Raw genomic sequence first — 26,281 nt, 5'->3', positions numbered from 1 at the left:
TAATTTTATATGCAACTTTTAAAATGTAACATTGTATCTAAGTATTTTCCATGTTATTGTAGCTTTCATCACCACCATTATCACTCCTGCATGACATTTCCTTGAATGGCTATAACTGATGATATGTATACTCTTCATATGCTTATGTGCATTCAGTCGTGTCTGACTTTTTTTTGACCCTATGGACTATAGCCCACTAGGCTTCTCTGTCTGTGGAATTTTCCAGGCAAGAATACTGGAGTGGGTTGCCATTTCCTTCTCCAGAGGATTTTCCCAACTCAGGAATCAAATCTGTGTCTCTTTGTCTCCTGCATTGTTAGGCAGATTCTTTACCAGTCGGTCAGTCAGTCAGTTATTAGTGCAATTAAATGTACTAGGCATTTCAGTTGTTTTGAAGGTTTTATAAATATACTTGGACTAAAAATATATGAATAGTTTAGCAAGTGTCTATTAGCACCTGGCATATGTTGTGTCTAGATTATCTAGTGAGCTTGAAATCCTTATAGATGTATCGATCCAGGATATTTAAGTGATATATAATGGGAGTGGAGGGGCGTGACCACAATAAAATCATCCAACGAAGGGTCTCTAGGAAACAAACAAGGAACAGACTTGGCCTGTCAGCCTCTATCATGGAAGAACTTCTGGGGGAAGCAATGGGGCTGGTCACAGAGGGAGTTGGAGCCCTGGAGGCCAGGATGAGAGACCACTCCCCTGGTCATGGTCCTTTGACCACCAGCAAGTGCCTTGCATCCCTGGCTCCTCATCTAAATCTGGGAATGGTGGGTCTTCCCTGGTGGGCTAGTGGTTAAGAATCTGCCTTGTGATGCAGGGGACACAGGTTTGATACCTGGTCAGGAAAATAAAATCCCACATGCTGCAGAGTAACTAAGCCCACGCACCACAGCTACTGAGCCGGCACACTACAGCTACCGAGCCCACGCACCACAGGTACTGAGCCCGTGCAAGACACCTACTGAGCCCGCGCACACCACACCTACTGAGCCCGCACACCACAGCTACTGAGCCCGCGCACACCACACCTACTGAGCGCACGCACGACAGCTACTAAGCCCGCGCACGACACCTACTGAGCCCGCACACCACAGCTACTGAACCCGCGCACACCACACCTACTGAGCCCGCGCACCACACCTACTGAGCCCGCGCACCACACCTACTGAGCCTGCGCACACCACAGCTACTGAGCCCGCGCACCACACCTACTGAGCCTGCGCACACCACACCTACTGAGCCCGCGCACCACACCTACTGAGCCTGCGCACACCACAGCTACTGAGCCCGCGCACCACACCTACTGAGCCTGCGCACACCACAGCTACTGAGCCCGCGCACCACACCTACTGAGCCTGCGCACACCACAGCTACTGAGCCCGTGCACCATAGCTACTGAGCCCGCGCACGACACCTACTGAGCCCACGCACCACAGCTACTGAGCCTGCACACCACAGCTACTGAGCCCATGTGCCACAACTAAAGAGCCGTTGTGTCGCAACTAAGACCTAACATAGCCAAATAAATGACTAAATATTTAAAAAATAAATCTGAAATGATGCCTCTCTTGGAAAACTATGGTGAGGGATTAATGAAATATACAAAAGCACTTAGTAGGCTGCTTGTCTCAGTGTGAGCATGCAATAAAATTTAGAAAAGACTATGGTATCAGCAATCAGAGAGGTTGGGGAGCTGCCCACTCCTAGCAAGTGATACTTTCTAGGCCTGGGGGTCATTGCCATGTGTCTAAGTATTTAAAGATATAAATCAAGTTAACAGATTATCAAGGAAAAGTTTTATCCTTACATCTTAATAACCTTTACTCACAAAAATAGAGAAGTACGTGTAAAACTATGGTATTTCTATGACTAAAAGTAAGTAAAGTATTAAAGAGAGGGGAGGGACTTCCCTAGTGGTTTAGTGGTTAAGAATCTGCCTTTCAATACACAGGACAAGAGTTCCATCCCTGGTTGGGAAACTAAAATCCCACATGCCTCAGAGCTACTAAGTATGCACGCCTCAGTGAAGACCCAACGAAGCCAAAATATTTTAAAAATAAAAGGGAATCTGATCATGTGTAAGGCTGTCTGGGATGTTATTTGGATGAGCAGTAAGAATAAAAACATATAAATTCATAAACTATGATATATTTATTTAATAGCATTCATTTTCTTGTCTTTATATCAGCACAACCATTAATTATATTTTCATAATCAAGATTTTCCAAAGTCTGTGTTTCATTAATAGCAGTAATCTAACAGATGAAAAATAAATGTAATTGTATTAAAATATACAAAATCTGAATATATTTTAATCAATATGTAAATTAATGTTAATATAGGAAGATAACAATTTAATTATTTTTGATGTTTCCAGAAAAGTTATTTTCTTCCAAAATATTCAAAATTACCCATTTTAACCAAAATGCAAAAATATTTTTTAATTAATAAATATTAAAATTTTAAATTATTTAAATAAATCTGGAGATGTTTATAATTTTTAAAGATTTAATTACATTTTATGCATTTTTGTATAAAAATAAAACTACCTGCAACTGTAGAAAAATCCATTTTTATTTTATATGTCACATATGTTATATCTAGAACTATGCTATTGTTGTTCAGCTTCTAGGTCATGTCCAACTTTTCGTGACCCCATGGACTGCAGCATGCCAGGCCTCCCTGTCCCTCACTGTCTCCTGGCATTTGCCCAAGTTCTAGAACTAGAACTATATTTATATACAAAAGTAAGGAAAATAGACGTTATGTAATATTGAAAATGTTGGCCAATATATATGCACAAACGTTGCACACATTGTATGTAGTTGTTTTAGCACCACCCAGAACCCTGAGTTGGAATGGGAAAGGAAACAAGAAAATGGATTCCTGGCACTACTGGGAAATAATTCTTCATTATGCAAGAATTTATTGCATCCTTGTTCTCTGAGAGGAAGAACTTAACAAGATAATGAATTTGTCTTTTCTCTTATCTCAGCACTTCTGCCGCTCAAATCCTGTCTACACTGCAAATAATGGTCATTTTTTAAGTCAGCAGTGGTGCACACACATCTTCTGGGTACTCGGATTCAGGGCCCTTTATTTACCAGAGATATAAAACTGTGGGTTGAGCAGTGCTGGTCACCAGAGTGGATGTTTAGGATTACAGGTTGTTCTGCCTGCCCTGAGCACTGGACTTCAAGGGACTGGTTACCATGTGTATTTCAGTGTGTGTGTGTGTCTGTGTATCTGAGGAGCCCTTGAAACTGTGGGGCTGGGTCAGAGCCTCTCTTGACCATCTATAAAGGCAAGTCAGCAATTAAAAAAAAGCAATGTTACAGCCAAACATTTATTGGGATAAATTTTCTGCAGTATGCAAATCCTTCTTGCAAATACCATTATCCATATCACTTCCCGTGTTGATGTTGAATCTATTCTAGAGCATCTCTCAATGCCTTCCCCACCCTGGATGGCTCGACTTTCAAAGATTGGATTGTGTCCGTTTGGACATCAGCTTGTTAGAGAAAGCAGATGAGAGAAGGCCCCTTGTTTCCTACCACCAGGACCAATTCCAGAATTGGACAACCTGCCCTGAAACGTAGCTGCCCATCTGGAGAGAAGGCCCAGGTCACAAAGAGGGGCCAAAGCTGATCCAAATGCCACTCAGAGTCATTGCTGTGTTCATTAAGAATCTCTTTGAATTTTACCCCTTTTTTCATTATCTCTGAAACTCAGTTGAGCTTTACTTCCTACCAGAAGCTTCCAGCCATTTGTTGGGGGAACATGACCTTAAGGAAATAAGATAGAAGTGTGCTTGAATGTGAAACATTTATTTTTGCAGCTCAGCTATGATATGATAATATCACTGTTTGCAGTACTGGGACTCTGGGCTCTCAGGAGGACTAGTATAGCAAGCTGAACTGGCCGGCAAAGGTGGGCAAAACCACAGAGCCAGCCCTGAGCCCAACACCACCCCCAGGAGGAGGGGCCAGCTGTCCACTTGTCTAGGAAAGAGCAAAAACTGACACACTCGGCTTTGAAGTCTTTTCGTAAAATATTCATCTTTTTCTTTAGACGTAGTTTATACATTTACCACCTGCTTACCTTTGATTTCTAATTAGCCTACACTAGATTTTGGAAATGGTCAAACAGGAGATGGCAAGAGTGAACATAGACATTCTAGGAATCAGTGAATTAAAATGGACTGGAATGGGTGAATTTAACTCAGATGACCATTATATCTACTACTGTGGGCAGGAATCCCTTAGAAGAAATGGAGTAGCCATCATGGTCAACAAAAGAGTCCGAAATGCAGTACTTGGATGCAATCTTAAAAACAACAGAATGATTTCTGTTCGTTTCCAAGGCAAACCATTCAATATTACAGTAATCCAAGCCTATGCCCCAACCAGTAATGCTGAAGAAGCCGAAGTTGAACAGTTCTATGAAGACCTCCAAGACCTTTTAGAACTAACACCCAAAAAAGATGTCCTTTTCATTATAGGGGACTGGAATGCAAAAGTAGGAAGTCAAGAAACACCTGGAGTAACAGGAAAATTTGGCCTTGGAGCATGGAATGAAGCAGGGCAAAGGCTAATAGAGTTTTGCCAAGACAACGCACTGGTCATAGCAAACACCCTCTTCCAACAACACAAGAGAAGACTCTACACATGGACATCTACAATGGTCAACACCGAAATCAGATTGATTATATTCTTTGCAGCCAAAGATGGAGAAGCTCTACACAGTTAGCAAAAACAAGACCAGGAGCTGACTGTGGCTCAGATCATGAACTCCTTATTGCCAAATTCAGACTTAAATTGAAGAAAGTAGGGAAAACCACTAGACCATTCAGATATGACCTAAATCAAATCCCTTATGATTATACAGTGGAAGTGAGAAATAGATTTAAGGGACTAGATCTGATAGATATAGTGCCTGATGAACTATGGATGGAAGTTTGTGACATTGTACAGGAGACAGGGACCAAGACCATCCCCATGGAAAAGAAATGCAAAAAAGCACAATGGCTGTCTGAGGAGGCCTTACAAATAGCTGTGAAAAGAAGAGAAGTGAAAAGCAAAGGAGAAAAGGAAAGATATAAGCATCTGAATGCAGAGTTCCAAAGAATAGCAAGGAGAGATAAGAAAGCCTTCCTCAGTGATCAATGCAAAGAAATAGAGGAAAACAACAGAATGGGAAAAACAAGAGATCTCTTCAAGAAAATTAGAGTTTCCAAGGGAACATTTCATGCAAAGATGGGCTTGATAAAGGACAGAAATGGTATGGACCTAATAGAAGCAGAAGATATTAAGAAGAGGTGGCAAGAATACACAGAAGAACTGTACAAAAAAGATCTTCACGACCAAGATAGTCACGATAACATGATCACTGACATAGAGCCAGACATCTTGGAATGTGAAGTCAAGTGGGCCTTAAAAAGCATCACTACAAACAAAGCTAGTGGAGGTGATGGAATTCCAGTTGAGCTATTTCAAATCTTGAAAGATGATGCTGCGAAAGTGCTGCACTTAATATGCCATCAAATTTGGAAAACTCAGCAGTGGCCACAGGACTGGAAAAGTTCAGTCTTTATTCCAATCCCAAAGAAAGGCAATGCCAAAGAACGCTCAAACTACTGCACAATTGCACTCATCTCACACGCTAGTAAATTCATGCTCAAAATTCTCCAAGCCAGGCTTCAGCAGTATGTAAACCGTGAACTCCCAGATGTTCAAGCAGGTTTTAGAAAAGGCAGAGGCACCAGAGATCAAATTGCCAACATCCGCTGGATCATGGAGAATGCAAGAGAGTTCCAGAAAAATATCTATTTCTGTTTCATTGACTATGCCAAAACCTTTGACTGTGTGGATCACAATAAACTGTGGAACATTCTGAAAGAGATGGGAATACCAGACCACCTGACCTGCCTCTTGAGAAACCTGTATGCAGGTCAGGAAGCAACAGTCAGAACTGTACATGAAACAACAGACTGGTTCCAAATAGGAAAAGGAGTACGTCAAGGCTGTATATTGTCACCTTGCTTATTCAACTTACATGCAGAGTACATCATGAGGAACGCTGGGCTGGAAGAAGCACAAGCTGGAATCAAGATTGCTGGGAGAAATATCAATAACCTCAGATATGCAGATGACACCACCCTTATGGCAGAAAGTGAAGAGGAACTCAAAAGCCTCTTGATGAAAGTGAAAGAGGAGAGTGAAAAGGTTGGCTTGAAGCTTAACATTCAGAAAACAAAGATCATGGCATCTGGTCCCATCACTTCACGGGAAATAGATGGAAAAACAGTGGAAACAGTGTCAGACTTTATTATTTTGGGCTCCAAAATCACTGCAGATGCTGATTGCAGCCATGAAATTAAAAGATGCTTACTCATTGGAAGGAAAGTTATGACCAACATAGATAGTATATTAAAAAGCGGAGACATTACTTTGCCAACCAAGGTCCGTCTAGTCAAGGCAATGGTTTTTCCCGTGGTCGTGGATGGATGTGAGAGTTGGACTGTGAAGAAAGCTGATCGCCGAAGAATTGATGCTTTTGAACTGTGGTGTTGGAGAAGACTCTTGAGAGTCCCTTGGACTGGAAGGAGATCCAACCAGTCCATTCTAAAGGAGATCAATCCTGGGTGCTCACTGGAAGGCTTGATGCTAAAGCTGAAACTCCAATACTTTGCCACCTCATGCGACGAGTTGACTCACTGGAAAAGACTCTGATGCTGGGAAAGGTTGGGGGCGGGAGGAGAAGGGAACGACCGAGAATGAGATGGCTGGATGGCATCACCGACTCTCTGGACATGAGTTTGAGTGAACTCTGGGAGTTGATGATGGACAGGGAGGCCTGGCGTGCTGTGATTCATGGGGTCGCGGAGAGTCGGACACGACTTAGTGACTGAACTGAACTGAACTGAGATTTTTAGTAGGCCCCTCTCTACCTTGGGTTTAGTCCATTGTTTAAATATAATATCATCATTTCAAGCACTTCCCTGGTTGTCCAGTGGTTAAGAATCTTCCTGCGAATACAAGGGACATGGGTTCAATCCCTGGTCTGGGAAGATTCCACATGCTGCGGGGCAGCAAAGCCCATGCGCCACAACTACTGAGCCCATCCACTGTAGAGCCCATGCTCTGCAACAAAAGAAGCCACCACAATAAGAAGTCCTCGCACCACAGCTAGAGAGCAGCCCCTGCTTGTGCAACTAGAGAAAAGCCCATAAACCCTGTGCAGCCCCCCAAAAACATCATTTCAAAATTATACCTTTTCTTGTTAAATTAAAGCAGTGACCTTATTTTCCCTCCATTCTACCTTAGGTTTTAAATCATCCTTTTTCTGAGATGTGTTTAGGGTAGTGTTTATATTTATTTCAGGAATATTGGGGGTGGGGTCCAGGAGAAGTGGAGGAGAATAAATCTGTGGTCATGCTGGGAGACAGCAAATCACTTCCACAAATCTTCCTGAGAGGCCATCCTGTGTCTCACACTGCTCTGGTGGCCCATAGTCTCCTGAGTTGGTTGTCATCTAGGAAGAAACAGGAACCCAGTATCTGAATGACTGTAAATCACGGGAGCCCCAGGTGAAGTTATAAGATAAGAACAGGGTAAACTGTCTTCAGTTCTTCATATGGATCAGGAAAAGTTTCTTGCTGAGTGTTTGAAAATAAAAGAAAGAATGGCTTCACCAAGGCCTGGAAAGCCTGGCTACTTGGGACAGGATGAATGGGGCACTCTGATCTCAGCCTTCTTGGGTGGTTTGGATGAGACACATGGGGCATTGGGGAACGTGAGGGTTTTAAGTAGGGTGGGTCCATTGATTAAGATTCCCGTTTAGTTTGATTTTGTTTTGAGTTTTGTTTTGGCCTTGCCACGCAGCATGTGGGACCCTAGTTCCCCAACCAGTGATCAGACCCATGCCCCCTGCATTGGAAGCCTTAACCACTAGACCACCAGGGAATTTATGAAAGCTTCACTTAGGAAGGTAAATCAGACAACAGAGTGTCCAACAGATTAAAGTCAAAAAGGTAGGAGATAAAGAAGCCTGTCTGAATTATGATGGCATCTTGACTTGGAAGGAGTAAGGATCTGAGCTTAGAGAAATAATAGGACACTAGCCTAGGATTTCTGGGTCTACTTGTAGGTATCTGCACTGCCTTCAAGACCCAAGGATCCTTCTACTCCTGCCCACATGTTTATTTTGTGTTCAGTGTACATAAATTGCAAGCAAGTCTGTCACCCAAAGGTGTGGACTGTGTGGACGTGATCAGCAGAACTTGGGTCCCAGGTTGGGACATTCAACATCATCAAGGGCTAAAGAGGTCGCAGAAAGAGCACAGCTCTGATGCTGGCTGGAGGCATAGGTGAGACTCATAAACAAAGGGATGAACTCCAGAAAATTCTAGTGGACTGAAGAATAAGAGAAGAAAAGTCAATATGCACGTGGCAGGGCCAAAGATGGGGTGACAGGACAACAGAAGCACCAGACAGGTTTGAGAGCTCAGCTTGCATGAGACTTTGCTCTGACACTTGGGGGCTGAGGCCCTGGGCAGAGATGTTTGGTCAGTTTGTCGTGTTTCTTGGGCATGCAAGTCTGAGGCCGCAGTGTGTGTGCATGCAGGACAATTATTGAAGAAGGCTTTTGGGAAAAAAGAAGGAAATAGCATCTCACTTCAGTAATCTTGCCTGGGAAATCCCACAGACAGAGGAGCCTGGCAGGCTACAGTCCGTGCGGTTGCAAAGAGCTGGACATGACTTAGCGACTAAATACACACCGCACACAACTTGGGAACATCTTCTGTTGGGGAGTAAAGGAAGCAGAACTGGGGAAAGGAGTTGAACTGGGAAGCAGGTGCAGCAGAGGCCTCATCCAACCCCATGGGAGCTCTGGAGCTGGGATGGCCCTCTGGACTTGGCCCCAGGGAGTAAAGACTCCCGAGTCTTTGTGTCCCGCGTGGACAATCACTAGCTGTGTGTGGGGGGGAGTTGCTGGTTGTTCAATGACTCCCATAAGGCAGGGCAGTTCCTTGGGAGTCTCAACTTGAGTCCTCCTCAGCCAACGCTTCCTGCAGCTTGGGGAAGGAGAATAGGGTGCCATGGCATCTACTGCTGGGGATTAACCTTGTCTATTTGGAGACTCCGGGGCGAGAGGCTGGCAGAGGGAATGCTGTCACCAAGAGCTCCGAGCTCATCAAAGCTGAGAGGTAAAGCCAGCAGCTGAGGGGCCACCGGATGACAAGGTCAGTGAACCCAAGAGAGACAGGGGTCCAACCTGACTACTGTGAAGTAACTGAAGGCGGTGGTAAGGGTGAGGGGTCTGGAGTCGGACAGTTGGTCTTTCATCTGCCACTTACCAGCAGCCTGACCTTGGATACATTACTTCATCTCTTTGCCCCTCAGTGTGTTCGTCAAATAGGGACCAAAATAGTACTTACCTCATAGAGTTGTTGGGAGGCTAAATGAGATAATGCATGCAGAGCCCTTGGTGCTGGCCCATAATAAGCAGGACTCTTTAGTGGGTGACTGTTTGTGTCATTATTGATGTTAACAATTTCACCAAACTCAGAGAAAGGCCTTAGACAAATATTGCTGGCCAGAGTCCCAGTGCAAGAGGTCAAAGAGTTAGGAAAATCAGATCAAACATGGAAGTGAGAAGGATGCATTCGTGAAGGATGGGAAGCCTCAACAAATACCCAAGGGAGGGTATTGTCCCTTGCCTTTTTGTGAGGGGAGACTAGTGTTAGTGAGTTTATTTAGTTTTTAATTAATTTTTTGGAATATAGTTACTTTACAATACTGTGTCAGTTTCTGCTGCCCAGCAAAGTGAATCAGCTGTGTGTACGCATATAGCCCCTCTTTTCTGGATTTCCTTCCCATCTAGGTCACACAGAGCGCTGAGTGGAGCTCCCTGTGCTATACACTAGGTTCTCATGAGTTACCCATTCTGTACAGAGTATATATGTCAGTCCCAGTCTCCCAGCTCACACCATCCCCCCAATTTATCCCACCTCACCTTTCTCTCCTTGGCATGCGTGCATTTGCTCTGTCTGCATCTGTCTTCCTGCCCTGCAAATAGGTTTATCTGTATCATTTTTCTATATTTCACATATATGTGTTAATACATGGTGTTTGTTTTTCTCTTTCTGACTTGCTTCACTCTGTATGACAGCCCCTTATCTCTATTTGTTCTCAACTATAAGATGTATGGCCAAACCAACCCTATTAAAAAGCCAAGAGTAAAATTAAACACATTTCTGGGGAGAAAGTTGATATCGTCTTCATTTCACACTATTCCTTTCGTTACATTTAATTGCAAACTAAGGCTTCCCACTGTGTTCCCTTGACCTGGAATTCCAAGTCCTGGCTTTGCCGCCTCCTGCCTGTGTGGCCTTGCAAAAGTCACACAACCTCTCTGACCTTCAGGGTCTTCATCTATGATATAAGATGAATCGTATCCGATCTTACTTCTTGTTGTGAGATTCAGGTGAGATATTTGGTGTCGTTGCAAACTGTAAAACACAGTATGCCTGTGTGTGTGCTAAGTTGCTTCAATCGTGTCCAACTGTTTGTGACCCTATGGACTGTAGCCCGCCAGGCTCCTCTCTCCATGGAATTCTCCAGGCAAGAATACTGGAGTGGGTTGCCATGCACTCCTCCAGGGAATCTTCCCAATCCAGGGATCAAACTCACGTCTCTTACATCTCCTGCATTGGCAGGCAGATTCCAACTAGTGCTACTTGGGAAGCCCAAAACACAATATTGCTGTCACTACCGGGGGAATTTATTTGTTCTGCAGACAACCATTTTTTGTTGTTGTTTGGGGGGCTTTTTTGTGTGTGGATTTTTTTGTTTGTTTGTTTGATATGATAGTTATAGGCAATAGAGGCTGGAGAGGACAGCCTCTGGTTGATGAATATGAAAGAGTGAGGAATCTCTGGTGAAAATAGTGATCTAAGTAATAGCTTTCCTATCTGAGTGAGGATGATGCTGTTTTCCACACCTCCATGTATAAGAGCCTTCGTGTTTGTGCCCGTGTCCAAGGTGTTTCGATCTAGGAAGATATAAGATCTGCTGCATCCCTTCGAGGTGTTCATGACATCTGTTTGGTCATGTGTATTACATTCTTTTTCCATTGGTAACAAAGGATTTGCACACTCCTCCCACACTCCATCCTCTAGTCTCTAAATCATCTAGATAACGCTTTCATGGGAACATGAAGATCCTGCCAGGTGGACGTCTTCCTGAATTATTGTCGTGTTGCGTGTGGCAGCAAACTTTGGCTGAACACCTCATCTCTGGGGTGGTGATACCCAAGTGTGACACATGCCAACATATGTTTAACATCTTAATTCAAATGGAGTTGGGGAATAGGGTCTTCTGATAAATGGGAATTTGAACGTTTAATGAATTTTAATTTATCAATCTGTCTCTCATGAGTAACACTATTATTATTATTACTTTGGTCTTATTCTTTTGGTTGTTTAAAAAAATTATTGAAGTTATAGCTGATTTACAATGTTGTGTTAGTTTCTAGTGTACAGCAAAATGATTCAGTTATACATATGTATTTTCTTTATCATAGTCTTTTCCATTGTGGTCTATTACAGGAGCTTGAATGTAGTTCCCAGTGCTATACACTAGGACCTTGTTGTTTATCTATTTTGTATAGAATGGTGTGTATCTGCTAATCCCAAATTCCTAATTTAGCCCTTCCCCACTCCCTTTCCTTCTTGTTTTCTGTGTTTCTGAGTCCGTTTCATAGAAAAGTGCATATTGTATTTGTATCATAGTTAATATTCCACATGTAAGTGATATTGTATGGTATATGTCTTTTTCTGACATATATCAGTTAGTATGATAATTTCTAAGTCTACCCATGTTGCTGCAAATGGCATTATTTCATGCTTCTTATGGCTGAGGACTATTCCACTGTATGTATGTACTATATCTTCCTTATCCATTCATCTGTCAGTGGACACTTATATGTTCCTTCCATGTCTTGGCTGTTGTGAATAGTGCTGCTATGAAGATTGAGGTGTATGCACCTTTTCAGCTTAGAGTTTTCTGGTCTAATTTTTAAAAATCTTTCCCTACTCTATGGTCAGAAATTTTGAAAAGTTTTCTTTTGACATTAAATCTGAAATGTACCTAGAGTTAATTTCTATGCATTGTGTGGCTTAAGGATCGAATGTCTTTTATCTTCATATACCTACTTTTTTTTCTAAAGTAGAGGACATTTTCAAGATAATGGGAAATGTGAATGCTAAGAAAAAGGAAAAAACAAGCAAACAGGACTGGATTCCAGGAGGTTAAGAAACAACTAGTCCTCAGAGTTTATTGGAGAAGACTCTTAAGAGTCCCTTGGACTACAGGGAGATCCAACCAGTCCATTCTAAAGGAGATCAGTCCTGGGTGTTCATTGGAAGGACTGATGCTAAAGCTGAAACTGCAATACTTTGGCCACCTCATGCGACGAGTTGACTCACTGGAAAAGACTCTGATGCTGGGAGGGATTGGGGGCAGGAGGAGAAGGGGACGACAGAGAATGAGATGGCTGGATGGCATCACCGACTCGATGGACGTGAGTTTGAGTGTACTCCGGGAGTTGGTGATGGATAGGGAGGCCTGGCGTGCTGTGATTCATGGGGTCGCAAAGAGTCAGACACGACTGAGCGACTGAACTGAACTGAACTGACTGAGCCCTTCAGTCCAAGTGGGATTCATGGGCATTTACTCTTCTCCCCTGTCCCTTTGAAATGTATCACTTTTGGTTTAATTCAGCCTCTATACCTGAGATAGGCTTGGGACCTGGGACCCTTTGCTGTAGTGCTGCAAAGCTTGCAACCAGACACACCTCTCCTGGAGCAACAAAATACAAAGAAACTATATAGGACTAAAAATAACTGCATGCTATCTCAGTAAAGGCAAATTTTGGACCCAAAAGATACAAAGAGACTAAAACCCATCTGCCACTTTTGAGAAGCCGGGAGCAAAAACAGGGTGTTTGGAGCAAAAGCAGGGGCCTGGAGAATCCCAAGGACGGGAGAGCCGTGAGGGCTGCTGTCTATGGGGTCGCACAGAGTTGGACACGACTGAAGCGACTTAGCAGCAGCAGCACATGCCCCCTGCACACACCACCACCTAAGGCGTGGGCAAACCACCTAAGCTTTCCGTCCTGCTTGACCACTGGGCACACCCCAGCTTCACCCAACAGGAGGAACAAGTGTGTCCCTCCTCAGGGAGTGAGCAAGCAAGGGATTCTGTTGCTTGTTCTTGCTCCCCTCTGTTGCAGCTGCTGCTGCTGCTGCTAAGTCACTTCAGTCGTGTCCGACTCTGTGTGACCCCATAGACGGAAGCCCACCAGGCTGCCCCGTCCCTGGGATTCTCCAGGCAAGAACACTGGAGTGGGTTGCCATTTCCTTCTCCAATGTGTGAAAGTGAAAAGTGAAAGTGAAGTCGCTCAGTCCTGTCCGACCCTTAGCGACCCCACGGATTGCAACCCAAAATCCATGGGATTTTCTAGGCAAGAGTACTGGAGTGGCTTGCCATTGCCTTCTCCAGCAGGGACCCCAATAAAGCCTTGCCTGAATTTCCTGTCTAGCCTGTAGTCAATTTCTATTGATTGGGGAAGTCCAAGAACCCTGGTGGGTAACATACTGACTGGGTGAGTCCCTGAGCTCAGTTGGGTCATAGTGATAAGGAAGAGCACTTACATGAAAGCTATACTATTAATTTGTTCACTTACCTTAAAAATACCTAAAAATACTTTTAAAATACCTATTGATATACAAAAATGAATAAGTGATATTTCCCATCCTCAAGGAGCTCATCTGGATGAAAACCCAGTGCAGTCTTCAGTGTGGTTTCATGAATGGACGTGATGCCTTACACTCATTAAACCTTAACAGTTAACAAAGTACAGTCATCCTTTGGTATCCATGAAAGAGTGGCTTCAGGACCTCTTGTGGGTACCCAAATCAAGGGGGCTCAAGTTCCATCATGGGTCTGCCTGTAAGGACAGATCCCACATCTGCAGATACAGAGAATCAACTGTACTCTATACGTGCAGGAAGTAGTCCATGAGCATTCGTGACTCCCTTTTATACAGGTAATTGAGATTCACAGAGGCGCAGGGACTTAGAAAGAATACAACCAACCAATTTAATATTGTAAAATAAAAAAAATTAAATTAAAAAATAAATAAATAAAATGAATGGTTTTATGTCAAGGAAAAAAAAAAAAAAAAAAGAAAGAATACAGCTAGATAGCCCAGGGCCTGAAGTAGAATCCAAAATTTTCTGTTAATCTGGTGGATTTCATCTATTCATCTCTTAACCTCAATTTCCTAATGCCATTTATTAAACATCTGCCAATCTGCTGATGATCTGGATAGGTAGAGTGGGTGATGGGAAGAGTATTGGGGAAGATCTGAGGCTACCTGCCTTCAGCCAGTTCCCAAGCTCTTTTCCAGCCAATTGCCTAACATCAAGCAAGTTACTGCACCTCTTTGCAATGCAGTTTCTCCATCTATAAAATGAGGGGTTTGGACTAAATGCTTTTTCAAGTGTGTCTTGATTCTAATATGATTTCTTACTAACTTGATTTTCAAAGTATTGTCTCATTTAATAGTTTTATTCACTAAGAGGTAATTGACTTCACATGTGTGCAAGTTCTATTGCGGCAAATTCCTCACTAAGCCTCAACCTTTCCTGAGACCTAAGTGATCCAAGAAAGGGGAGTAATAAAACTAATATTGCAGGACTGTTGTGATAATTAAATGGGCTACATGTGGACATTAGTGAGGAAATGTTTAAAATTTATTAAAGTATAGCTGATATAGAATGTTGTGTTAATTTCTGCTCTATATAAAAGTGGTTCAGTTTTACATATATACAAGTATATATAGTCTTTTCCATTATGATTTATTATAAGATATTGAATAATACAGTTCTGTGCTTTACAGTAGGACTTTGTTGTTTATCCATCCTGTATATAATGGTTGACATCTGTTAAGCCCAAACCCCAAATCCATCCTTCCCCTCACCCCCAACCCCCATGGCAACCACAAGTCTGTTCTCTGTGTCTGTTAAGTCTCCAGACATATGCCCAGGAGTTGTTATAAAGCAAAAGTGAACATACATCTGCTGGAAACTTTTTCGTTCCCATTTTTACAACCCAGGAATTTCAAAATTCTTCGGGAGTGTTAGGTCATCGCAGACCTGTTTCTCTTTGTTGCTCACCCACAGTTCATCCGCAGTCGCTCTGAGTCTTAGCAGGGTGTCTCACCCATTCCTGCAGTCCAACAGTGAGTGACTCAGCCTGTTGAAGAACCCCCTTTTCCCCAGTATGACATGTCAGCTTTACTTCATTGCTGTGACATGTCTCTTGCCCTGTGGCTGATAAACAAGGCAACCCAGTTAGGAAACCAAAGCAAATTCCCTCCTTCTGAGTCAAGGCAGGAGGTCTGCCAATCTAGACCTAGGAGACAAGCTCTTACGCCTTGCTGATTGTCTAAAGACGTTGTTCTTCTCTTTCTCAAGCTCACTCCACTCCCCTCACCTCTAGCCATCCCCCCAAAAGAGGCCATAACCTGGGAGCTATTTTTACCTAAAAAATAAATCCCAGGGAAGGATCTCTCATGTTGCATTTGTCAAAAAAGAAGGGTTTTATGTTATTGACTTATTTAAAATCAAGTATTGGTTTCTGCAAGGGTTTGATGCATTTGATGTTTGTAAAACTGGGTTACACTTCAGGGTTGTCAGACTGCAGCGCAGCTGGATTGTCTGTGCAGATGTTGAAGTCTGTGGTCATGAAGATACCACAATACAATGAATGAGAAAGGCAACGGTTTGATGTTTCTGGGCCCTGTTTTCTTTATCTGGAAATAAGGATTAAAAATAACTCTTTTTTTGTAAGAATTAAGTAAGACTATGCATAAAGCTTTAGCCAGGAAATTAAAAGACGCTTACTCATTGGAAGGAAAGTTATGACCAACCTAGATAGTATATTAAAAAGCAGAGACATTACTTTGCCAACCAAGGTCCGTCTAGTCAAGGCTATGGTTTCTCCAGTGGTCATGTATGGATGTGAGAGTTGGACTGTGAAGAAAGCTGATCGCCGAAGAATTGATGCTTTTGAACTGTGGTGCTGGAGAAGACTCTTGAGAGTCCCTTATACTGCAAGGAGATCCAACCAGTCCATTCTAAAGGAGATCAATCCTGGGTGTTCATTGGAAGGACTGATGCTAAAGCTGAAACTGCAATACTTTGCCACCTCATGCGACGAGTTGACTCACTGGAAAAGACTCTGATGCTGGGAGGGATTGGGGGTGGGAGGAGAAAGGGACGACAGAGAATGAGATGGCTGGATGGCATCACCGACTCTCTGGACATGAGTTTGAGTGAACTCCGGGTGTTGGTGATGGACAGGGAGGCCTGGCGTGCTGTTTCATGGGGTCGGCGAGAGTCGGACACGACTGAGCGACTGAACTGAACTGAACTGATGCATAAGGCGTTAGTTGCCCCGTTGTGTCCAACTCTTTACGGACCCCATGACAGATTCCATGATTCTATGGTCAGAGCGCCAGGCTCCTCTGTCCATGGAATTCTAAAGGCAAGAATACTAGAGTGGGTAGCCATTCCCTTCTCCAGGGTATCTTCCCCACCCAGGGATCAAACCCAGGGCTCCTGCATTGCAGGCAGATTCTTTCATGTCTGAGCCACCAGGGAGGCCCAAGCATAAAGCACATGGAAAAATACACCCTTGATCTAGACGAAGGTGATTCTGCCCATGACCTTCTGTGTAGCCCTCACAACAATACTGGTTTCTGCCTTAATTGTCCCAAATGACAACACAGAGATTATTATGTTTAGCATAAAATCATGTTCGCAAAAGCTTGAATTAGTAAAATATAAATTAGTACCACTATTCCAGAGGCAACTTAGCATTTCGATCAAAAATAAAAATTACAAACAACCCACCAATCCCACAAAGTACATTGGGTAGGTAAAGTATTATAAATCTATAAAGAGGAATACCATCTAGGCAGCCATTAAACATCACGTTGTAGGAAAACATTTAGTCTTATGGGAACTGTTCATTCTGTATCACTCCGTGAAATACGCGAACAGTAAAGGAGGATACACAGTTTGATATTTTCTAATAAATAAGAAAGGCACACACACACACATGGAAAAAATGCTGGAAGGTGCCCAGCAACACATTAATCATAGTTTTCTTTGGCTAGAATCCAAGTGATTTTTGTTGTCTTCCATTGTCATTTTTCTCTGTTCTACAAGTTTTCTTTTCTGACAATACTTTATTTCTTTGATTAGAAAAAATATGGCTATGAAACCAATCTGGTTTTCAAATGAATGTTATAGTTTAATCCACGATCTCCATCTTTAGAATGCTTTAGAATGACTTAGTAAAGAATTTATAAATGTGTGCACAGGAAAAAAGCTGAGCAGAAACACATCCAAACATGAACAATATTGTCTCTGTGGCGGTTTATGAGTGATTTTGTTTTACATCCTGCATTTTTCTGTATTCTCAAAATATCTACAATCTGTATGTATTACTTTTAGAAGTAGGAAAAATGCTATTAAAGTATCTGTTGAATCATTATTATTTATTAAAAGTAATGTTTTCTTGCTGCCTCCTGTGAGAGCAGTGTGGTTGATGTAAGCTGTTTTTGTTGCTGAATTGTCTTTCTGTAAATAAACTGACTCAAAGGAAGCTCCTGATTCTCAGTTTCAGGATGTCTAAGAACAAAATCTATTTTTTCTTTTAAAAATCTTTCATTCATAGTTCGGGGTGATTTTATTTGTATATATCAAGTTATTCAAAGCTCAAGTTATAAGACACCAGAGGGAAGACGGCTGAATAGGAGGAAAGCCTGAAAATCTTGTGGGCAACTCTGGCCTCACAGGATTGTCAGCCTGATTCCAGATCAAAGGGGCTCGGATAAATGCATTAACTTTGGATTTCTTTTCCCCGAGCCTCAGATCTACTGGACGCTTGCCCATCTGGGCTGAGCCCCATAGGCAGCTGCTTTTGGAGCAAGGGTGTCTTGAGGTCACATCTAAGCAGCTCTCCGCGTCTGGTCAAACAACCAGAGTGTGTTTAAACATAAGTGATATTTTCAAGGTCAGTGCTGGGTTTCTAGAAAAGAAAAAAAAATAACTGATATTCAGGATAGAAAACGTGGGGGGGGGGAACAAATGAAATTCCAGGTCTGTTATTGAAGCTCTCTATCCAGCAAATTGGAGAAGGCAATGGCAAGCCACTCCAGTACTCTTGCCTAGAAAAATCCCGTGAACGGAGGAGCCTGGGAGGCTGCAGTCCATGGGGTCGCTACGAGTCAGACATGACTGAGCGACTTCACTTTCACTTTTCACTTTCACACATTGGAGAAGGAAATGGCAACCCACTCCAGTGTTCTTGCCTGGAGAATCCCAGGGACAGGGGAGCCTGGTGGGCTGCCGTCTATGGGGTCGCACAGAGTCGGACACGACTGAAGTGACTTAGCAGCAGCAGCAGCAGCATCCAGCAAATAATTTTAGGGATGTCTAGAAGTGGGTGGATTTGGGACCAGATTACAGTTTCGTCATCTGTGTTTTTCTCTTAAAGGATGAGTTATTTGTATGTTGGAAAACAGCTCTTATTGACAAAGGTGAACAATGCTGACTTCTTAGCATAAATACCATTGCAGAGAAGAAAATGAACAAGGAAACAAACAGCAGTGCATTTCTTTCCGTTAGTGACATCCCAAGCAGGAGGAGAAGGGGGCGACAGAGGACGTGATGGTTGGATGCCATCACTGACTCAATGGACATGAGTTTGAACAAACTCAGGGGGACGGTGAAGGACAGGGAAGTCTGGCATACTGCAGTCCATGGGGGTCACAAAGAGTCTGACATGACTGACTGAACAACACCAAGCCACGCAGTGGCTCAGCTAGAAATCTGGGAATTATCCTTGCCTTTTCTCTCTTTTACCCCCTTCTCCAATTCCAAATGCCCACCTCTTGTTTCTCCCAACCATCCCTTCTCCAGCTGCCACTGGCATACTGGCCTTGTCCCGGTGGCCTTCTCAAGGCCCCTGGACCCGTGGGTAGACTCACCCAGGTCCCAAAGCAGTCATAGCAGCATGCAAACCTAACTTCTTCATTCCCTCTTAAAATTTGCTCCTTCTGGGTCAAAATCTGAGCTCTCTGACCTGGCGTTTGGGGCCTTCTCTCTTTAGTCACCTCTACTCCTCCCAGCTCAAACCTAGGCTTCCTGCCATTTCCCGACCCCCGCAGGGAAAGGGTCCTTCCTTCAAAATGCAAACTCAAAGATGAACTTGAGGATTTTAGGACTTCCCTGTTGGTACAGTGGTTAAGAATCTGCCTGCCAATGCAGGGGACACAGGTTCAGTCCCTGGTCTGGGAAGATCCCACATGCCACAGAGCAACGAGGCCTGTGCAGCGCAACTACTGACGCCTGTGTGCCCTAGGACCCGTGTGCATAACAAGAGAAGCCGCCGCAGTGAGAAAATCACACACTGCAACTAGAGAGTAGCGCCTGCTCACCACAACTAGAGCCTGTGCGCAGCAACTGAGACCCGGCGCAGCCAAAAATGAGTACATAAACAAGCCATTCTTAAAAATTGAGGATTTTTAAAATGCTGGCAGCAGGGCCTTAAACTCCAAGCACAGGGCCTATGTGACTACAGTGAGTCATCTACAAACCTTCAAGCTGTGAACTTTCAAAGATGCGAACAAGTGTTTGCACGTCCAATCACATACATCAGTTCACGTGTCTGACTTCATTGCCACGTGTGGGCATCCTTTACAAGTGGTCATGCTTTTGTGTGCTTCACTGTACAGTACTGTATAGGGCACAGTGGCCCAGTGTCTTTGTGTGAAAAGTACTATAAATCTATTACAGTAATGTGCTCTAATACATAGATAGTATACTATGTACAGCTGATTATGTTAGTTGGGTACCTAGGCTAATGTTTTGGACTTACAAACATATTGCACTTACAAACATGTTCTCAGAAAGACTCCTTTGAATGTCGGGGACTTATTTTGCTCAGGTCACCTGCCCATGAGGCCAGCCCTGCCCCGTGGGGTGTTTACACCACAGTCCCCTCGCTTCTGTGGCACTTAGCCTGGAAAATCCTGCCCGTTCTTCACTTCCATCATCCTCTCCTCCTCCTTGTTCTTTAAGATTCACTTGGCTTGGGTACCACGCGAAGAAATCCCTCCAGACTTTCCTTCCTGCAACCCAGGTCTCCAAAGTTGTGGTGTGTCTTCATCCTCTGAGCTCATTTTAGTCAGTGATTCCCCAAAGACAGGCCTCAACCATCTATGTATGTGCTCCTAGGGCGGTTTTGACAATGAATCTGAACCACAGGGGTGAGGCCTGGGTACCTGCAAAGCTCATAAGCAGTTCTCTGTGCCCCACACTGAGGTTTGAGGGTGAACGGTCCTGGTCTGGTCTCCTTTTTGGGGTCTCTGCTTCCTTAATATCTGGCACAGTGCCTGGCACCCCCATGTGTGCCCCGGCCTCCAGAGGAGCTCCAGAAGTGGGGGAAGTCCTGTTTTCTCTGGTTGGGGACCTCCTGGGAGGCGCCAGGCAGGCTGCAGGCCAAGGAGAGTGCAAGGCTCCCAACTGCCAGCATTTCCTGTCGGCATTTCATTCCTTGTTCTTGAATAGAAAGGTGACATCCATCCAGAAACTAGCTAAAAACCCAGGGCCCTGCCACTGGCTTGCATCTGGCCCAGAGCAAAAGGCAGAAGTGAACTTGGTCATGGCTGAATTTACCCCCGTTCTGGTCCTGGCATGGGGTATATCGATCACAGAAGTCCTGGGACCTGCACCCAAGGCCTGACAGCCTCCCTCCCGCACCCCCCAGCCCTGGGCTCGCAGAGCAGCACTAGGGTGCTGTAAAGGCCCACTCCAGCCTTAGGCCCCAAACAGGGCATTTCTTCGCAGGGAGGGGAAGATGCCACCTTGGGTGGTGAGTGTGCAGAAGAAGGGCTGTGCTGTACTAAGTCGCTTCAGTTATGTCTGTCTCTTTGGGACCGTTTGGACTGTAGCCCGCCAGGTTCCTCTGTCCATGGGATTCTCCAGGCAAGAGTACTGGAGTGGGTTGTCATTTCCTTCTCCAGGGGATCTTCCCAACCCAGGGATCTAACTGCATTGGCAGAGGGGTTCTTAACCACTTCGGCTACCTGGGAGGCCCCAGAGGGTTCTGTTCAGTCGCTCAGTTGTGTCCGACTCTTTGCGAACCCGTGGACTGTAGCCTACCAGGCCTCTCCATCCATGGGATTCTCCAGGCAAGAATACTGGAGTGGGTTACCATTTCCTTCTCCAGGGGATCTTCCCAACCCAGGGATCAAACCCAGGTCTCCTGCATTGGAGGCAGATGCGTTAACCTCTGAGCCACCAGGGAAGCCCTAGGGGAAGGACAACCAGCCTGAAATCTTCCACTGCTGTTTGCTCCTGTCTTCTTTGCAAGATGGAAGAGCTGCAAGTATAGCCCAGGCGGCACCTATATCCTCCATGCTGGGCACACCCTTGGCTCAGCTGGCCACATTCCCAAGACTAGCCCAGGGCCCACCCAGATCAACAAGCCCCCCCCAACAAGCAGGCCATCTCCACTCTCAGGGTCTCCCCACTACCCTCACTCATGGAGTCTGGGGCACCCCAAGCCCTAGGCTCCCATGGTCCTATTTCAGGCATATCTACTCCAAGCAGGAAGACTGCCTCACAAAAACCTGGCCCTCTCTCTCCTGTTTTGATTAGATACAGACTGTTTTTGTTTTGTTTAAAAAAATATTTTTGGTTTCTTTCATGACTGTTGTTTTAAACAGTAGCTCTTTCTAATTAGGGGCATTGTCAAATTTGGGTCCATTGCCAGCTAAACTAGGCAAAATTTCGAGGCCTTAAGGAGGCTGTTACAGAAAGGGGAGCCCTGCAGTGTCCACGGCAGAAAGAGGCAAGGTCCCCTGACGGACCACTTAATAATTGTCTATGATCCAGTTATCCATTGGTCTGCCTGTGGTTGCCTGAGTAATCAGAGGTCTCGTGAATCACAAGGTAACTGGGGCTACTTCTCTGTTAAGTGCTTCAGCCACATACAATTTCTCACTATTCCTCTGAAATTTTCCTTTATCATTATCATCACCCAGTATCAACAGCTTAAATTCACTAAATGATTCATACGTGTGAGGCATGGTGTGAATGTCGTCCTTAAAGAGTCTCATTATGTCCCATATTAACGCCGAATATTGCCATTATTGGCCCCACTTATGGATGGGATGATGGAGGCTCATAGGTGCAGGTCATCTGTCCAAGGTCATACAGATATTAGGATTCAAATGTACATTGCACTGTGGCCATAGTGAACCTTTGCATATATAGTTCCCTCATGGATCACTTCCTTTATATGGCCTCCTTGGTCAGCAGAAAGGGATGCTCAGGATCACCTTTCCTTAGCCCTTCAGAGCAACCACCACATGCATTCACATTTCTGTCTACCTGTTGTTCAGTTGCTCAGTCATGTCTAACTCTTTGCAGCCCCCTAGACTGCAGCACGCCAGGCTTCCTTGTGCTTCACCATCTCCTGGAGCTTGCTCAAACTCATGTCCATTGAGTCAGTGATGCCATCCAACCATCTCATCCTCTGTCATCCCCTTCTCCTCCTGCCTTCAAGCTTTCCCAGCATCAGGGTCTTTGCCAATGATTCAGTTCTTTGAATCAGCTGGCCGAAGTATTGGAGCTTCAGCTTTAGCAACAGTCCTTCCAATGAATTCAGGGTTGATTTCTTGTCTACCTGTGGTATAATTTAAAAAAAACATAGATATATTTGGCCTTTGTTCTCATTGCCTGGCACAGAGTTCTTAAAACCTTTGAAATTTCCTAGTGATAGGAATGTTATTCATAACACTTTGACCACACCTGAGTTTATGCTGATGAGATGGCTCATGGGGCTTCCCAGGGAAACCAAAAATGTAGTGAGAGGGTTGGAAATTTCAGCCCCACCCCACCTCAGCATCACCTCCATGGAGGTGAGAGGGGTTGGGGATTGAGTCCAATCTCCAACGGTCAATGCTTTCATCAATCCTGCCTACTTAATGAAACTGTCACAAAAATCACTAAAATCCAGGAGCTTCCGACCTGGAAACCACATTCATGTGCTGGGAGAGTGGTGCACCCCAACCCAACAGAGGCTCCTGTGCTGGGGACCCTTAAAGACCTTGTCCAGTGTAAATACTTCTTCAGTGGGCTGTTCATTTCTCTCCTTTACAATAAACAGTAATCGTAAGTCTTGACTTCAGTGAGTCCTTGTAGTATATTATAGAACTTGAAGGCAGGTCATGAGAACCACTGAATTTGCAGCCAGTTGCCCAGAAGAACAAGTGGGCTGGAGACCCCATTTGCAGCTGGAGTCTGAAGTGGGAGCCGTCTCATGGCACTGAGCCCTTGACTTGGGGGGTGTGTGTGTGTGGGGGGGGGGGTTCCTGCGCTAACTCCAGGCAGTTAGTGTCAGAACTGAATTGAACTGCAGGAGACCCTGTTGGTATCAGAGACTTGAAGAGCTAGCTGATTGGTGGTGGAAAAATCACAGAGCCACTGTGTTGACCCATGAGCTTCTAGAACTGGGGAGAGCCTAAACAGCACAGAGCCTGGCATGTCACAGGTACTCACCACGTTTCACCCCTTCATCTGCCACTTCAGGCTCTCAGCCTCCAGGTGTAGCTCCCGAAACCTCTCTTTATCTTCAGTTACTTAGTGAAACCGGTGTTCATTGGGTTGGGCTCAGTGAGCTTGGCCTTCAAATGAGAGGTGTTAGTTAAGTTTGAGGACTCAATGACTAAGGTCACATTGACGCTCAGTCACGGAGCAAGGACGGGGCATATCAGCCTCCTGAGTCAGATACCAACCCTTGGCCTCACTGTCTTTCAACTTCCGGAAGTGTGCTTCCTTATTCGAAGCCACAACAATTCTGTAGGACCAATGCAAAAGTCAAGTCACCGTGAAGCTTTAGGACACAGTGAAAATGGTTTCCACTCTCTAAACTGGACTTTTCTCCAACAGGCAGGATAACTGAAGGCAGCATCTCAGCTTTTCCCCACCCACCGAATAGGCCTCTCCGTCTGGAAGCCCTGCTCCCTCTGAAGAGGAGAGAGCCGAGGGCAGCTGGGGAAAGAGATGACTCCTGAAAGGCTCCACTGCTGTCAGCAGCTTCCAATGCAGACGATTCACGGGGCCGCCGCGTTCTGCACCACGGAGGCCAACCGGGCATCTGTCATCGGCTCTCTCCTCTCTCGGAAACGGCTTCTTCAAAAGGGTCTGCGGCCGCCAGAGGCGAGGCCTGCTCGAGCCGCGCGGGGGGCTAGAAGGTGGAGGGAGGCGGGGCGGGGGAGGAGGCCTGGGGCGCGGCCGCCCGGGGAGGCCGGCGACCGGAGGAGTCCAGCGATCTCGCGGGGCTCGCCAGATGCGGCGCTGGGGGGCAGGAGACAGCATCACACCGCGGGGTCACAGGGAGGGACAGACCGAGAGAGCGCGGGGCCCGCCTGACGTCAGCGCGGTCCGCTGGCCCCAGGCGGCAGGAGTCCTGTATTTGTCCTTGCGGAGCCCCGTGGGCTCTGTTCTTGATGGATGCGCCCAAAGCCAGAAGGGGGAAACCAAGACGGTGGATCGTGTGAAAATGTGTTCTTGGAACTGCCCCCTGGGCCGATAGGCTTTCCGAGGGCGTGGTGAGGATTGAGCCCCTCTGTCACAGTCTCTGCTTGCTTTTGGCAGTACCATCCACTCACAGCTGGGCTCTTAGTGAGGAGGGAGCAGATGTCATTGTTGGAAATAGCCGGAACTCTTCCGCATGAATGGTGTGAGCACATATTATACAAATTTGAATTTTAATTTTTACTGTACACACTTGTTGCTGGGGCTTCCCAGGTGGCGCTCGTGGTAAAAAACACACCTTCCATTGTAGGTAGACATAAGACATGTGGATTCGATCCCTAGGTTGGGAAGATTCTCTGTAGGAGGAATTGGCAACCCACTCCAGTGTTCTTGCCTGGAGAATCCCATGGACAGAGTCTACAGCCCAAAGGGTCGCAAAGAATCGGACACAACTGAAGCGACCTGTTGTTTAGCTATTTTATCTTGTTATTTTTTGCCCTTGGGGATGTGGGATCTTAGTTTTCCAACCAGGGATCGAAACTGTGCCCTCTGTATTGAAAGAGCAATCTTAACTACTAGACCACCAGGGAAGTCCCAAATTTTGAGTTTTAGAGATTTCAGGACAGCTGTTTGTAGGGGGCTGGGGAACCCACAGACACCTAAGGCTGGTCCAGGTGACTAATGCCCCCACATAAAAATCTGAGAGCAGGGCACTGTGTTTCCCCTCCAGGGCCAGATGGTTGGCATGTCTCTAAGGGCCGTGGGGCCAGGGCCACTTCCAGTGGTGTCTTCGAGAGTACCCGGCTCCTGCATTGGTTTCATGAAAAACGGAGACCTTACCCTTTTGCTATGCCTGTGTGTGTTTGGCTTTTGTTTTTAATTTTTATTCTATATTGGAGTAGAGTTGATTTACAAGGTTGCATTAGTTTCCAGTGTACAGCAAAATGAGGCAGTTATGCATATATTTGGATTTTCTTAACACTGAGATTTATCAAGGGCTTCTGTCTTATATGACTACCTAGAGGAATAGCTGAAGAGGGAGGTAAGATCACATGATGGTAAGAAGTACCCAGGATTTTGAGCCAGAAAGACCTGGTTTTGAATCCCAGCTGTGCCCATCAGCACCCGTGAACCCTTTGAGCGTCCAACAAACACACCAAGTTTCCATGTGTCCATAAAATGGGGTGATCGCTCCCTCTTCCCAGAGTTTTCATGAGAAATAGCCTTCCAGAAGGTAGTTCAGTTGCTCAGTCACGTCCGACTCTTTGTGACCCCATGAATCACAGCACGCCAGGCCTCCCTGTCCATCACCAACTCCCGGAGTTCACCCAAACTCATGTCCATCCAGTCGGTGATGCCATCCAACCATCTCATCCCCTGTCGTCCCCTTCTCCTCCTGCCCTCAATCTTTCCCAGCATCAGGGTCTTTTCAAGTTCTCAGTAAATTGTAGTTTCTATTTAAATGCATATGGGTTCTTAGAAATTACCTATAGATTGTTCATGGCTAGAAACTCTCCTTCTTCCTGTACATTTTTGTGGTTCAGAGCTCTTTCCAACAAGCTGTGGCTTTAAAAATGCAGA

General features: G+C 45.1%; 1 long non-coding RNA gene across 1 annotated transcript; it reads right to left on the bottom strand.

Annotated features, from left to right (window-relative positions):
• Positions 1-15,081: 15,081 nt before the first annotated feature.
• LOC148775924 (uncharacterized) lies at positions 15,082-24,123 on the bottom strand. The gene is made up of 3 exons (XR_016038719.1): positions 23,723-24,123; positions 22,553-22,847; positions 15,082-18,182 (listed from the first exon to the last, which is right to left on the bottom strand). It is a non-coding gene; the product is annotated as an uncharacterized LOC148775924 (long non-coding RNA).
• Between the last annotated feature and the right edge of the window lie 2,158 nt (positions 24,124-26,281).

The sequence above is a fragment of the Moschus berezovskii genome, chromosome 12 (assembly GCF_049115385.1).
Source record: "Moschus berezovskii isolate FMDL1 chromosome 12, NW_MosBer_1.0, whole genome shotgun sequence".
In the NCBI taxonomy this organism is placed as follows: Eukaryota; Metazoa; Chordata; class Mammalia; order Artiodactyla; family Moschidae; genus Moschus; species Moschus berezovskii.
Note: the sequence above shows the minus strand (reverse complement) of the source record. Positions and strands in the feature narration are given on the sequence as shown.